Raw genomic sequence first — 13,551 nt, forward strand, 5'->3', positions numbered from 1 at the left:
AATACGCCGACTACGTTCATTTGGAGTCACTGTGACCATCAATACATATGCTACCATCTCCCTCACCATCCCAATGTCCTCCTTTCCTTCCTTACCCAACTTCTATTCCACGGTCAGTCGCAGTCACTCTCCTGAATATATCCCCATTGTCCTTGCCTCTCACTTTGTTGTTGTGCTCATTTGCCAAACCACAACCCTGGCTGAGTCTCTGTGCTCTGCACTTGCACCTACGTAGCTGGAGAAAACAACTAAGGTGGCTGGTCTCACTAATAGTATAAATTCCTGATCAGAACCTTAAGAACACAGTTAATGCTACCTGACAATCATACTGTATTTCACTGAGCTATAATTACTTCTGTCAACAGGTAACTTCCGTCAACAGATGGCTTCCTACTTTACTAAGAAAACTGAAGTGGGGCACTGTGTGCAACTCTTGATCTTGGGCCGTGAGTTTGAGCCCCACATGGAGTGCAGAGATTACTTAAATAACACTTTTCTTTAAAAAAAAAAAAAAAAGGAAACAATTGGAGAACTTCCACTGATTCCCACAGTATCATCTACTCATTACTATCTGTACCCATATATATACCCCATCTTGTCTGTGTTGGGTTGCCCACGCTCCGTTTTAAAGCCACTCCCTCCTTTCAGTGTCTTCGTGCCGTAATTTCTCCCCTTTCCAACATCATTAATTTTCTTCCCCTACTCCCTTGTTCCTATGAGCGTATACATATGCCATGATCAAGCCCATCTTTTACTAAATCAGCTCCCTTTTGCAGCAAAACATCTCAAAAGTTACCAATAGTGTCTCTGATTGCTGTTCTCTCTTGAGCCCACTCCAGTCAGGTGTTCATTCCTATCACTTCCCTGGAACTGTTCTCCTTATACCTTAAATGCAAGAGTCCATTCTCAACTTCATCTCGTTTGACCTTTCAGCGGTATTTGACTCTCCTGAATATCTCTTCCTGTTTGATGCACTTTATGATACACTTGACTTCCCAGGGCTTTCCTGTGGCCTTCCTTCTTCCTTACTTTTTTTTTTTTCCTTCACTTCTCAGATTCCTGTTCTGGTTCTTCCTTTCTCTGGCTTCCTATCTTTGGAATATCTCAGAGATAAGGCTCAGTCCTTCCTCCATCTGTATTCATCCCATTGGTGATCTCATCCAGTCCCGTGGTTTTAAATAACATGTGTATACTGATGACTCTCAAATTTGTTATCTCGAGTTCCTACCCCTCCCCTGAACTCTAAACACGTATGCAACTGCCCATGTGATACCTCCACAACCTGCACGTGGTTTAATCGACACCTCGCACTTATGTCCAAAATCAAACTCTTGATTTTCTGTCCCATCCCCACCAGAAAGCTGTTCCACAGTTTTCTCCCTCTCAGCTGATGGCAACTCCATCCTTCCAGTGCTCAGGCTATAGTCATCCTTAACTCCCAGTTCTCATATTCCATACCAATCCACCAAGAAGTCCTGTTGGTTCTACCTCAAAAGATACCCAGGATCTGTCCCTTTCTACCGCCTCTACTGCTAACGCCAAGGCACTACCGTCTCTTGCTGGGATTCCTGAAATGACCTCCTAGATGGCCTCCCGCCTCCAGGCTTGCCTGTCCACGGTCGATTCTAAACATCATTCAGAGTGACCCCACCAAAAAGTAAGTCAGACCATGTCAGTCCTCTGCTCAGAACCCTTCAGTGACTCCCACCTCACTCAAGTTCAAAGCTAAAATCCTTACAGGGGACTACAAAGGCCCAACAAGAACTGGCTTTCTATTTTGTGTCTGACCTCACCTTCCGCCACTCTTCCCCTCTCTCCTACTGCTTCACCGGTCTTGGTCTTCCTCAAACATGCCCGTCTCAGCACTGGCTGGTCCCTAAGCTTGAAATGCTGCTCCCCAAGATCTCTCCAGGGCTGGCTCCCTTCCCACATTCAATGTTTTCATTGTGGGCTTCCCCAACCATGCTAATTACAATTCCAAGAAGCCTCTCTCCAAATACACTTTTTTTTCCTGCTCTTCCCCCCCCCAAAACTTCCCCAAATCAACATCTAACATTCCATATGATTCACTGATTTATTATGTTTATTGTTTGTTTTACCTTACTAAAATAAATGCAAGCCCCCCAAAGGCAGAAATTTTTACAGGCTGACTGGGTGCCTCAGTCAGTTGAGCGTCTGACTCCAGCTCCGGTCATGATCTCGCAGTTCGTGGGTTCGAGCCCCACATTGGGCTCTGTGCTGACAGCTCAGAGCCTGGAGCCTGCTTCTGATTCTGTCTCTACCTCTCTCTCTCTCTCTCTGCCCCTTCCTCCCCGCCCCCACAGTCCGCCCCCCCCCCTCAAAAGTAAATAAACATTTAAAAAAATTTTTTTTATTGTTTGTGCACTGATGCATTCCAAGCGCCAAGCTCCTAGAAGTCACTCACCAAAGATGTGATGAATAAACTAATTTACCCTTCAGTCAGCGCATACCTTTATAAACTGCGGTTCCCTTTGCCTTCATCCTGGCTCTTTCTACCTGGCACATCCCTGTTCCACTCTAGGAGTCTGTTCTGATTTTCCCAAACTGCTTCTTTTTGCCCTCCTGTTGGACCTCTTACAACACGTACCATTGTACTCTAATGATGTATTTACGTCTGTTTATTTCCCTTACTAGACTGTAAGCTTTTTAAGGAAGGTACAATATCTAACTCACCTTTGTAACCCTGGCCTATCCCATTATCTGTCTGGCTTGTATATAGCAGGTTTTCAAACAGTGAGGCAGCAAACTCTCCTTACTGTGTTTGGAACCGGGTTGATAAACAGCAGACTTTAGTGGCAGTTTGCCACCGAGGGAGATGCAGGCCTGGGGGAGTCATTTCCTGAAGGCCTGCAGGCTGAGCCTGCTACAGAGCCGATGCCCGCTGAGTCACTCCTGCAACTCAGCCTCTAACTCTGAAACAGAGATTGGGATCCCTGATTAACAGCCCCCGACTGAGCAAGGCGAGTGCCGCCCTGCTTTGGCACAAGGCTTGCGAGGAAAGAACGAGACGGTGGGCAGCCGAAGATCTTTGCTAGAAAACCTAGCTTGAAACCTGCGAAGTGCAGAAATTCCTGAGGAACTGACCGTTGTAACTCCTTTCCTCGGCCGAGCTGCATTGCTGGGTTTATATCCTTAGAAGAACTCAAAGGACCACATCATAGACAGGTTTGCAAGCCCACACTCGTCCTCATAGGATTTACACATACAACCCATGGGGGGATTTTTATAGGAATTGTAGGTTGGACACTTGCAAAGTACGAAAGCTTATCTTTAGAGGCTCCAAGTTTTAATGCGCTCCAGCTTGTCAAAACCAAGAGCAATGAAAGCCCTGTTGTGTGGTTTCGAATGATAGCCTACTTGTTAAAATGGCTATTGTTTCCCCTGAGGACAGCCTGCATTTTTACCTTGATGTCGTCTCACTTTGGGTCCCAAGGGGGCAGGGAACTTAACGGAACGAACAGAGTTCTGAGATAACAGCGAAGTCTAAGGTGATGAGAGGAAATTAGTTACCAATTTTAGTGACCTTCGGGCGGAGTTATGGCATGAAAGCCACATAAGCCCAGGATCGGACAAACAAACAAGTGACATCAGCCAAATAAATCTGAAGTCAAAAGTGGTATCTTGATTATCATTACTTTACCTTGGACGGTGTTAGGATGTCATCTGCCTCGAATATGCTGGTAGAGAGGACTGTGCTTTATTATGGGATAGACGCGTTACTACCACATGGAGGAAACAATTTTCCGCTTCACCCAAGGCTCCAGATTTCACCCCCGCTGCACTGAGGGTAAACACTGAGGCCAAATGGTCCTAGATTTGGGACCCTTGAGTCTGTTTGGCCATCACCATCTGACCCTTTGCCCCAGAAGAAAGCTGCCTGCAAAGACGGAGTAATAACCTCTCAAAGTTGTCTGTGGGAAGAATACAAATCAGCAACAAAACCCACTTTTTATCTCTCTTAAGACCGTGTCTGTCGCTACATGGTTCCCTCATTTGTCCATCTCGGCGACGGCAAAGACCTGGTGCAGGTTAACAGAAGCCACTCGTCTTAGAAGATTGGAAACAAAAATGTCACTCTCCTCACTTTCCACCGCAAAACGAAATGAAGTCCAACCATTTGCCTGAGGTGAGTGAGTCAGGGACAGAGGACTGGAATGCAGGACTTGATTCCTGGTTTCCTAACCCTAACCACATCCTCCCTATCTCGGACATTTAGGCTGGTTATTGTACTGTGAGTGGCAGGCATGGGAAAGGGGATGGTTTCCTTTTTATATTTTTATTCAGAAACTTACTTACATCTGAACTCTAAGCCACATGTAAGACACTCCATTTAAACTCTAGCAGGAGCAAGTGATGATTCTTAACATATAATTTGCATCGGAGCCCCAGACACCACGATTTTTCCTGCATCTCCAGCAATAGAATTGACGAGGTGTTCATAGGGCTCAAAACAGAGAAGAGAGTAAGGCTAAAGAGGAGAGGCTAAAACCTAATCCTAAACATCTTTTCTTTTTAAGTTTATTTATTTATTTTGAGAGAGAGAGAGAGTGAGCAGGGGAGGGGCAGAGAGAGGGAGACCCAGAATCCCGAGCTGGTCCCCCACCACTACCTGGAGTGCGATGCGGGGCTCGTGAACCGTGGGATCGTGACCCCAGCTGAAACCAAGAGTCGGACCCTCAACCGACCAAGCCACCCCGGCATCCCCTGCTCCTAAACATCTTAAAAGTCAAATGAACCAATGATCATTTAATTACCTAGTTTCTACCCATAATGTCTCAAAATAAGTTCTCAGTTTTTAAACTTCGTATCAGAAGCTCATATGACTTCACATAGGAGAGACATTAATAAATGTAGCTTTTAATTCAGGTTTACATTTTGCATCAGAGACTATAAGGCCTTTGCCTTGTGCAACGATGGTCATATTCTCACAGGTTTCTGGTTTTTTGTTTTTTTACTCCAGTCATCTACCAAAAGAGTCTAGGAATAAACAACTAAACACAACGCATGCATTGTAATATAGATTCAGAAACATGTCAAAGCAACCTTACCCAACTGGCCTTGAAAAAGATAACCTTTAGGAAATCTTCCAGGCCTGTCCTGCTTGCTGAAGAGAAAATAACTAAACGCTTACTACTCAAAGTTCTTCTTCACCAGACAAGAAATTCTAGTCTTTCAGTATGAACACCTTCACTTGTGGAAACTCATCTCAGAGTGCAGGAACTGGTAGCACCTAGTTCCTCAGAATATTCTTCAGTCAACAAGTTGTCCACCTAGCTAAGGGACAGCTTCCTGGAATTAAGACTGCAGAACCTAGGTTATAATTAACTCAGACTTCCTCCTCCTTTTGTACCTTGGCCATGACCTTAATCCTCACCTAGATTTTCCATCCCATCTACGGATAAAAATTTGTTCTAAATTAGATCAACTGAACTCTATTCCTGTTAGCCTAAGATAAGTTGGCATTGGTGGCTGAAAGGAATCCTAAACCAATTTTAGACCATTTAGTTAGACTTTAAGCATGACTCCAAAAAAAAAGCTAGACATCTCGGTGAGAGGATAATATTGCTCACTTGTACCCTTTTTTCTCCCCCTAGTAAAAAGAAAAAACTCACTTGATAATGTTAGGTCCAGTGAGTTTTTTCAAAGTAATTTGGAGGCCAAAAAAATGCCTCCCATTCCAGAACTGTGGGATCGACAACACACAGAATTAAAAGGAGTGATAAAATGGAAGGGACTTTGGAATTTAACAGGTTTCAACTGCATGGAATTGAAGTCCCATTTAAATAATGGTCAGTAGGTCCATTGCTACTTATTTAAAGAGCTCAAAGCCCTATCCTATACGATCTCCTTGGTTCTTGCAACTTGGCAGAAGATAAGGTTTTGGGGATAGAGAACAGAGTAAGTGTTTTCCAGGTGTGAAATTTGAGATTCAAAGAAGCTGATTCAGAATCTTCACTCACATGCAAGTCTTCCAGTAAAGAGGTATACTTTACCTACTGCATTAAGGAAGAAGTAGAGGGGTGCCTGGGTGGCTCAGTCGGTTAAGCGTCCGACTTCAGCCAGGTCACGATCTCGCGGTCCGTGAGTTCAAGCCCCGCGTCGGGCTCTGGGCTGATGGCTCAGAGCCTGGAGCCTGCTTCCGGTTCTGTGTCTCCCTCTCTGCCCCTCCCCCGTTCATGCTCTGTCTCTCTCTGTCTCAAAAATAAATAAACGTTAAAAAAAAAAAAAAAAGGAGAAAGTCGAAACTGTCCAGCACGGACTCCTTTAATTCCCTCCCCTTCACCTCAAACTAATCTGTACCTAACTACCCTTCCTCCCTTTCTATAGTCCTAGAGGGAAGCATTTTGGACATTCTTTCCAAAACTATCCTTCTATGTTTGCTCTTGATTCTCTCCCTTTCTATTCTTCGGGGCCCTCTCCCTATCCACCCCCCATTTTCGTTGGTTCATTTATTGGTTCAACAAGCATTTATCACACTCTTGTTACAGGTCATATTAGGTACTTGGGACACTAGAACAAAAGACATCTTTCCTACCTTCACAGTGCTCACAGTCTAGTGGAAGAGGTAGCAAAATGAACAATTTCAAACCACACAGTGACGATACAGCATGTAAATAGCCACAGCAGAAGTCTGCATATTACGCGGTGGTTGTACACACAGGACGGTTTAAAGAAGGCTGGAGCAGAGCGGGTAACACGTGAGCCCGACCTAGACGTTAGCCACCGGGACAAGTGGGGAAGGAACGGCATTTTAAACAGAGGGAATAACATGCACCAAAGCATGACCATGCAAGAAAATCGCAATCCAGGAAGGCAAACAACACAAGGAATCAGAGGTGTGCTTGGAGGTAAGAAGTGAGGGAGCATTTGAACAAATAATAAGGATCTTGAAGACGATAGGAATTGTTCAAGTATCTTAAATATTTAAGTATTAAAGTATGGTCTAATTTGCATTTGAGGAAGTTCAGTCTTGCAGCAGAGGACGATTAGACTGGGAACTATTGCAGTAACCCTGAAGACAAATGGGCAAGCGGGAGTGCACGGTGATGCCATTAGAAGAGGTGATTCAGAAAGAGGCAGACTTCAATGTAAAGAGGAATTCAGTTTCAGGACATACAAGTGAAGGTGTCCAACAGAATATTGGTTATATGTGTCTGCAATTTAAAAGTTAGGAGCGCCTGGGTGGCTCAGAGCCCCACATTTGGGCTCTGTACCGACAGCAAGGAGCCTGCTTGGGATTCTTTGTCTCCCTCTCTCTCTCTGCCTCTCTCTCTCTCTCTCTCTCTCTCTCCCCAAAATAAACAAATCAGGGGCACCTGGATGGCTCAGTCAGTTCAGTGTCTGACTCTTGGTTTCGGCCCAGGTCACGAGCTCATGGTTCATGAGTTCAAGCCCCGCTTGGAGCTCTGCTCTGACAGCACAGAATCTGCTTGGGATTCTCTCTCTCTCTCCCCCTCTCTCTGCCCCTCCCCTGCTCGGGCGCACACTGTCTCTCAAAATAAGTAAATAAATAAACTTAAAAAAAATAAATAAACATTAAAGAATTTTAAACTAATATTGCCCTGTATGTGAACTAATCAGAATTTAAATAAAAACTTAAAAAAATAAAGAAAACTGAAAAGTGGTTAGTGGCGGAGATGTGAATTTGGAAGTCACAAGCACATCGGGGATGACTGGGGACTTGAGTATGAGGCGAGGTTGCTTGGGAAGAGTGAGTAAGCTCCATGGGGGAAGGCAGGCATTTTTCCAGGTTTTGTTTATTATTATTTTCCCAACACCTAGGAGTGTCCCTGGACTTTAGTAAACAATCAGTAAGGTGGTTTTTTTTTTTTTTTTAATGTTCTTTTTTCTTTTTTCTTTTTTTTTTTTTTTTGAAAGAGACAGAGCATGAGCAGGGGAGGAGCAGAGAGAGAGGGAGACACAGAATCCGAAGCAGGCTCCAGGCTCTGAGCTGTCAGCACACAGCCCGACGCGGGGCTCGAACTCAGGAGCCATGAGATCATGACCTGAGCCAAAGTCAGATGCTCAACTGACTGAGCCACCCAGGTGCCCCAGTAAGTATTTAAATGAATGAAATACTGGAAAGAAAAGAGGGCTAAGAACATAACTCTGAGAAACACCGACATTTACATGAAAAGAAGCCAGTGAAGGGGTTTGAGATAGAGAGTTAAGAGAGGTAGGAGGGAAAAGTAGTAAGGAAAGAGTGGGGGTCACGGACACCAGAAGTTCAAGTTCGACGATGCTACGAAAAGACTGAGAACAAGAACTAAAAAGTCTTCATTAGTTTTAGCCCTTGGCAAGTCACAGGGTTTTTTTTATGACAGCCGTATCAGTGGGGATGGCAGGCAGGTGATAGTGGTTTGAAGCGTATAGGGATGGTAAGAAAATGGAGGCTGTGAACGTAGATATTCTTTTCAGAAACTTGGTTGCATGGTCATTAAGCAATTTTCCCCATTTATTTTATCTTTTTTTAATGTTTATTTTATTTTTTTGAGAGAGACACAGAGACGGAGAGAAAGGGAGGGGCAGAGAGAGGAGGACAGAGGATCCAAAGCGGGCTCTACGCTGACAGCAGAGAGGTCCCATATGGGGCTCGAACTCCCGAATCGTGAGATCATGACCTGAGCCGAAATCGGACGCTTAACCAACTGAGCCACCCAGGCGCCCACCATTTATTTATTTTCGGACCTAGGCAGCTCTTGTAATCTGTCACTCTATAATGAGCATAAACATATACATTCAATTCACTTAATCATTTATGTATCCATTCATCCTCGATGCTCTTTCTCTCATGCCCTACGCTTAACACATCGGCAAATTCCCACTCTGTGTTTGTAATATATCCTGAATCTGACCATTTCTCATCACCTCCACACTACCACCCAAGGCCAAGACCCCATTATCTGTCACCTGGACCAGTGCAGTAATCTTCCAGCAGATCTCCCTGCTCCTACCCTTGCCTCTCTCTTATCTATTCTTTTTCCTTTTTTTTTTTTTAAGATTTTATTTTTAGGTAATCTCTACACCCAACATGGGGCTCAAACTCACGACCTGGAGAAACAGTCACAGGCTCCACCCACTGAGCCAGGCAAGCTCCCATCCCTCTAGTCTGTTCTTTTACCCCCAGCCAGAGTCACCCTTCCAAGTATGAAGTCATGGGGCACCTGGGATGCTCAGTCGGTTGAGCGACCGACTTCAGCTCAGGTCATGACTTCAGCTCAGATCACAATCTCACGGTTCATGAGTTCAAACACCCGCATCGGGCTCTGGGCTGACAGTTCAGAGCCTGGAGCCCGCTTCAGATTCTGTGTCTTCCCCTCTCTCCGACCCTCCCCCTCTCGCGCTGTCTCTCTCTCTCTCTCTCTCTCTCTCAAAAATAAATAAACATTTAAAAAAGTGTAAAGAAAATACTAAGTCGTATTTTGTCAGTCTTCTCTTTAGAAGCCTCCAATGGCCTGTCATCTCCTTTTAAGTCCCTGTGTAATCTGAACCCCCACCCCCACCCCCGCCATTACTTTGTTCACCTCATCTCCTACCACTAGTCCCCTCAGCCACTCCACACCAGCCTCACTGGCCCCCTTCTTGTTCCCTCAACACACTCCACCTCAGGCCTTCTGTATTTGCTGGTTCATGCTCGGGACACTCTCTCCTCAGACATCATCGTCTCCCTAAGCGCTCTGTTCAAATATCCAAAGGTCTTCCCCGGCCAACCTTCACAAAACCATCGCACCGCCGCCTCCCTCGCAGCCTTCTCTTCTCTTTGTCCTGCTTAATAGCACTTGTCCCCAGCCGGCCCATCACAGTCATGTATTTATTGTCTCTTTCCCTTCACTAGACTGTGAACACCTACCAAGTACAGCTACCAATAGCACCTCCTCCAGAGAAGCGGAGGTAAAGATAACTGAGAAACTATCCCTGCCCTTGAGGAACCCACACGTCCGTGAGTCATAGAACCTAACGAGTAATTAGGATGGAAACGCTCAAAGCAGTTGGATTCGAGAGTCTGAGGCCCCGGGGAACAGTGCGGTTTGGGCCACTCTGCCAGTAGTTAAAACCATGAGTTCACCCTAAGAGAATGTAAGAAATGAAAAGCACTCAGGAGACACCGATGTTTAAGGGGTGAAGGTCAGAGAAAGGAGGCCAAGAAGGGATAATAATAATCAAGGAAGTGAAAAAGAGCTGGAAGAAGGAGCCGCTGACCCCAGAGCTGCTAGAGCCTTCGCAGGACGCTCCGGATAATCAAGCAGGGATCATGCCTTCCGATTCACTCCGTGTCAGCTACCGTTCGAAGCACGTTTCCTATGTTCGCACGTTAAGCCTCACACCAACCCGGGGAGTTAGGCACTGGTATGTCCCTATCTTGCAGAGAACGCCGATTCACTCACCCAAGTGCACACGCCTCCGGAGAGACAGCAGAACTCAGGCAATTTGAACTAGCCCTCTTAACCGCTGTGCTGTTATCCATACTACTATGCTACGCTATGTCTGTACTTTTTTTTTTTTCCTATTTTACTGAGTACCTGCTAAGGGCCAGGAATTCTAGGCCCTGGACATAGAGTAGTGAGGTAGACAAGGTCCCTCTCTTCACAGAGCTCATATCCTTGTGCGGGACAAGGACACGGAACAGGGCAACAGACGCGTAATAGACAAGAAGTGCTGGGAAGAAAAATGAAGTCGGGTAAGGTTCCACAAGTGATAGGGAGTTGCCTCTCGGAGGAGGTGACACTGAGTAGCGACCTGAAGGAAATGAGAGAGGGAGCCAAGAGGATATCTGGGGGAAGAACATTCCAGGCAGAGGCAACAGCAAGCGCAGGAGCCTTAAGGTGTGAGTGTGCCCGGTGTGTTCCAGGAACTGCGAGGAGGTCAGTGCAGCGAGAGCACGATGAACTAGGGGAGAGAGAGGCAGGTGATAAGGTCGGAAAGATCTGGAAAGGTTTCCAGGTCGTATTGTTAAGTGAAAAACATGAGGGGATCAGGCATACTAGTTTGTATGTTACAATCACATTGAGTATCTCTCTACACAGACTGTGTATGTTTCTATACGTAGAGATTGGTGAATTTTATATGTATATGTGCTTATTTATATTCTGAAGTATTAGACAACACACTTAACAGTGATTACCTTTGGAGGGAAGGAAGGGATATTCAGACTTTTAGTTGTTCCATGCTGTTTGAAAAATTTCACCTTGCATATATTACTTTTATAGTAACCAAAAGTTAGCTTAAAAAGCTACAACAATGGGTCACCTGGGTGGCTCAGTAGGCTAAGCATCTGACTCTCGTTTTCGGCTCTGGTCATGATCTCGCGGTTCATGAGTTCGAGCCCCATGTCAGGCTCTGCGTTGGCAGCCAGGAGCCTGCTCGGGATTCTCTGATTCTGCCCCTTCCCTGCTCGCTCTGTCTCTTTCTCTCAAAATAAGTGAACTTAAAAAAAAAATCAAAACAAATAAACTTAAAAGAAAGTGGCAAACGAAAAACTCTTAACCACATGTTAAGGGGCTCCAGCGAAAGTCTTTCTCTTTCCTTTTGTAGCCGAACCCCTCCAAAGAGTTGCCTCCACTCGCTTCTTGTCCTTTTCGTTTCTTCCTCAACCAAATGCGACCTGACTTCAGACTTTGCTTTTTCCCTGCAACTTCTCTCACCACGATCGCTTGTGACTTCCCTAGGACTATGAGGGACACTCTTCAGTCCTTTTGCCTCTTGATCTGGCTGCCACATTTGACACTGTTTACAGCTCTTCTGTTGGCGACGCTTTCTCCTTTGGCTTCTCTCTAGCCCCCTTTCTCCCTCACTGAGCATTCTTTCTGAGTTTCCTTTCCGCGGCTACTTTTTGTCAGCCCACCCAGCAGATATGGGTTTCTTCCGGTTCCCTTCTTGACCCATTTGTCTCTGAGTGCTACCCACACTCTTTCTGTGTGGTCTCATCCAGGCCCATGGTCTTGGCGGCCAACTCGATGCTTCCAAATCCCAGATCTAGATTTCTTAGCCTGTTCTCGAGCTAAGATAGAGCCAGTCGGATCTATCCAGCTGCCTATTAAACAGCCACCCCTGCAGGCAGCTCATCACCTCCAAAATCACCTTCCTCCTTTTGTCCTTGTCTTCGAGGGTGGTGTCAGCATCTGCTTGATCGACCCTAGCTGGCAACCTGAGAAAAGCCTCTCTTCTTCACCCTCCATATCTGAATGGACACCAAAAGTCATTCTCTCTACCACCTATCTTGGGATTCTCATTCCTACATCTCCACTACCACTGCACCCATAATCTACGTAATCTGGACTACCGCATATGGATGTATGAGTCTTAAGTCCTGGAAGAGCTCAGAGATATTCTAACTGCATTCTCGGCTTCTAGTTTCACCATCAGCCTGTTTCTTACACCCAGTCGTCACAGTGATGTGGCACAAAGTTCATGACGCCGGTCGCTCCCTGAAATCTTTCCATTGTTTCCTAACCTGGCTTGCATAAAATCCAAAACCCTTAGTATGATCTGTGCAGCCCTCTTTTGACGCTTTTCCACATGTACCTTTAAAAAAAATTTTTTTTAATGTTTATTTTTGAGAGAGAGAGAGAGTGCGAGAAGGGGAGGAGCAGAGAGAGAGGGAGACACAGAATCCGAAGCAGGCTCCAGGCTCTGAGCTGTCCGCACAGAGCCCGACACGGGGCTCGAACCCACAAGAAGCGAGATCATGACCTGAGCCAAAGTCAGACTCAACAGACTGAGCCACCCAGGCGCCCCCTTCCACGTGTACCTTATGTTCAAGCAACACTGAAGTATTCTTTGTTTCTCAACGGCCTCTTTCCTTTCCATGTTTCTGTGCAAGTTTTGACACATAGCATCTTCATATCTCCAGATCTAATATAATGCCTGGTACAAAACAGATGTTCAGTAAAGGCTTTTTGAGTAAATTAAAGGACAGAAAGTTGAAACTAAGGATACCAATGAGAAGACTACTGTAAGAGTACAATTTAGAGGTAACTAAGAAGGGGCCCTGGGTGGCTCAGTCAGTGAAGCATCTGACTCTTGACTTCAGCTCAGGTCATGATCTCACGGTTCACGAGTTCAAGTGCTGTCAGTGTGCAGAGCTGGCTTGGGATTCTCTCTCTCTCCCTCTCTCTGCCCCACCCCTGCACTCCCTCTCTCTCTCTCTCTCTCAAAATAAATAAATAAGCTTAAAAAATGTTTACTTATTTTGAGAGAGAGAGAATGAACGGGGAAGGGGCAAAGGGAGAAGGAGAGAGAGAATCTCAAGCAGGCTCCACACTCAGCCTGGAGCCGGTAACGGGGCTCGATCCCACTACTGTGAGACCATGACCTGAGCTGAAGCCAAGAGTCAGGCTTTTATTTTATTTTATTATTATTGTTTAATGTTTATTTATTTCTGAGAGAGAGAGAGACAGAAAGAGACAGAGTATGAGCAAGGGGAGGGGCAGAGAGAGAGAGGGAGACACAGAATCCGAAGCAGGCTCCAGGCTCTGAGCTGTCAGCACAGAGCCCGATGTGGGGCTCGAATTTGGGAACAGAAAGATCGTG

The sequence above is a fragment of the Felis catus genome, chromosome D1 (genome assembly GCF_018350175.1).
Source record: "Felis catus isolate Fca126 chromosome D1, F.catus_Fca126_mat1.0, whole genome shotgun sequence".
Lineage (NCBI taxonomy): Eukaryota > Metazoa > Chordata > Mammalia > Carnivora > Felidae > Felis > Felis catus.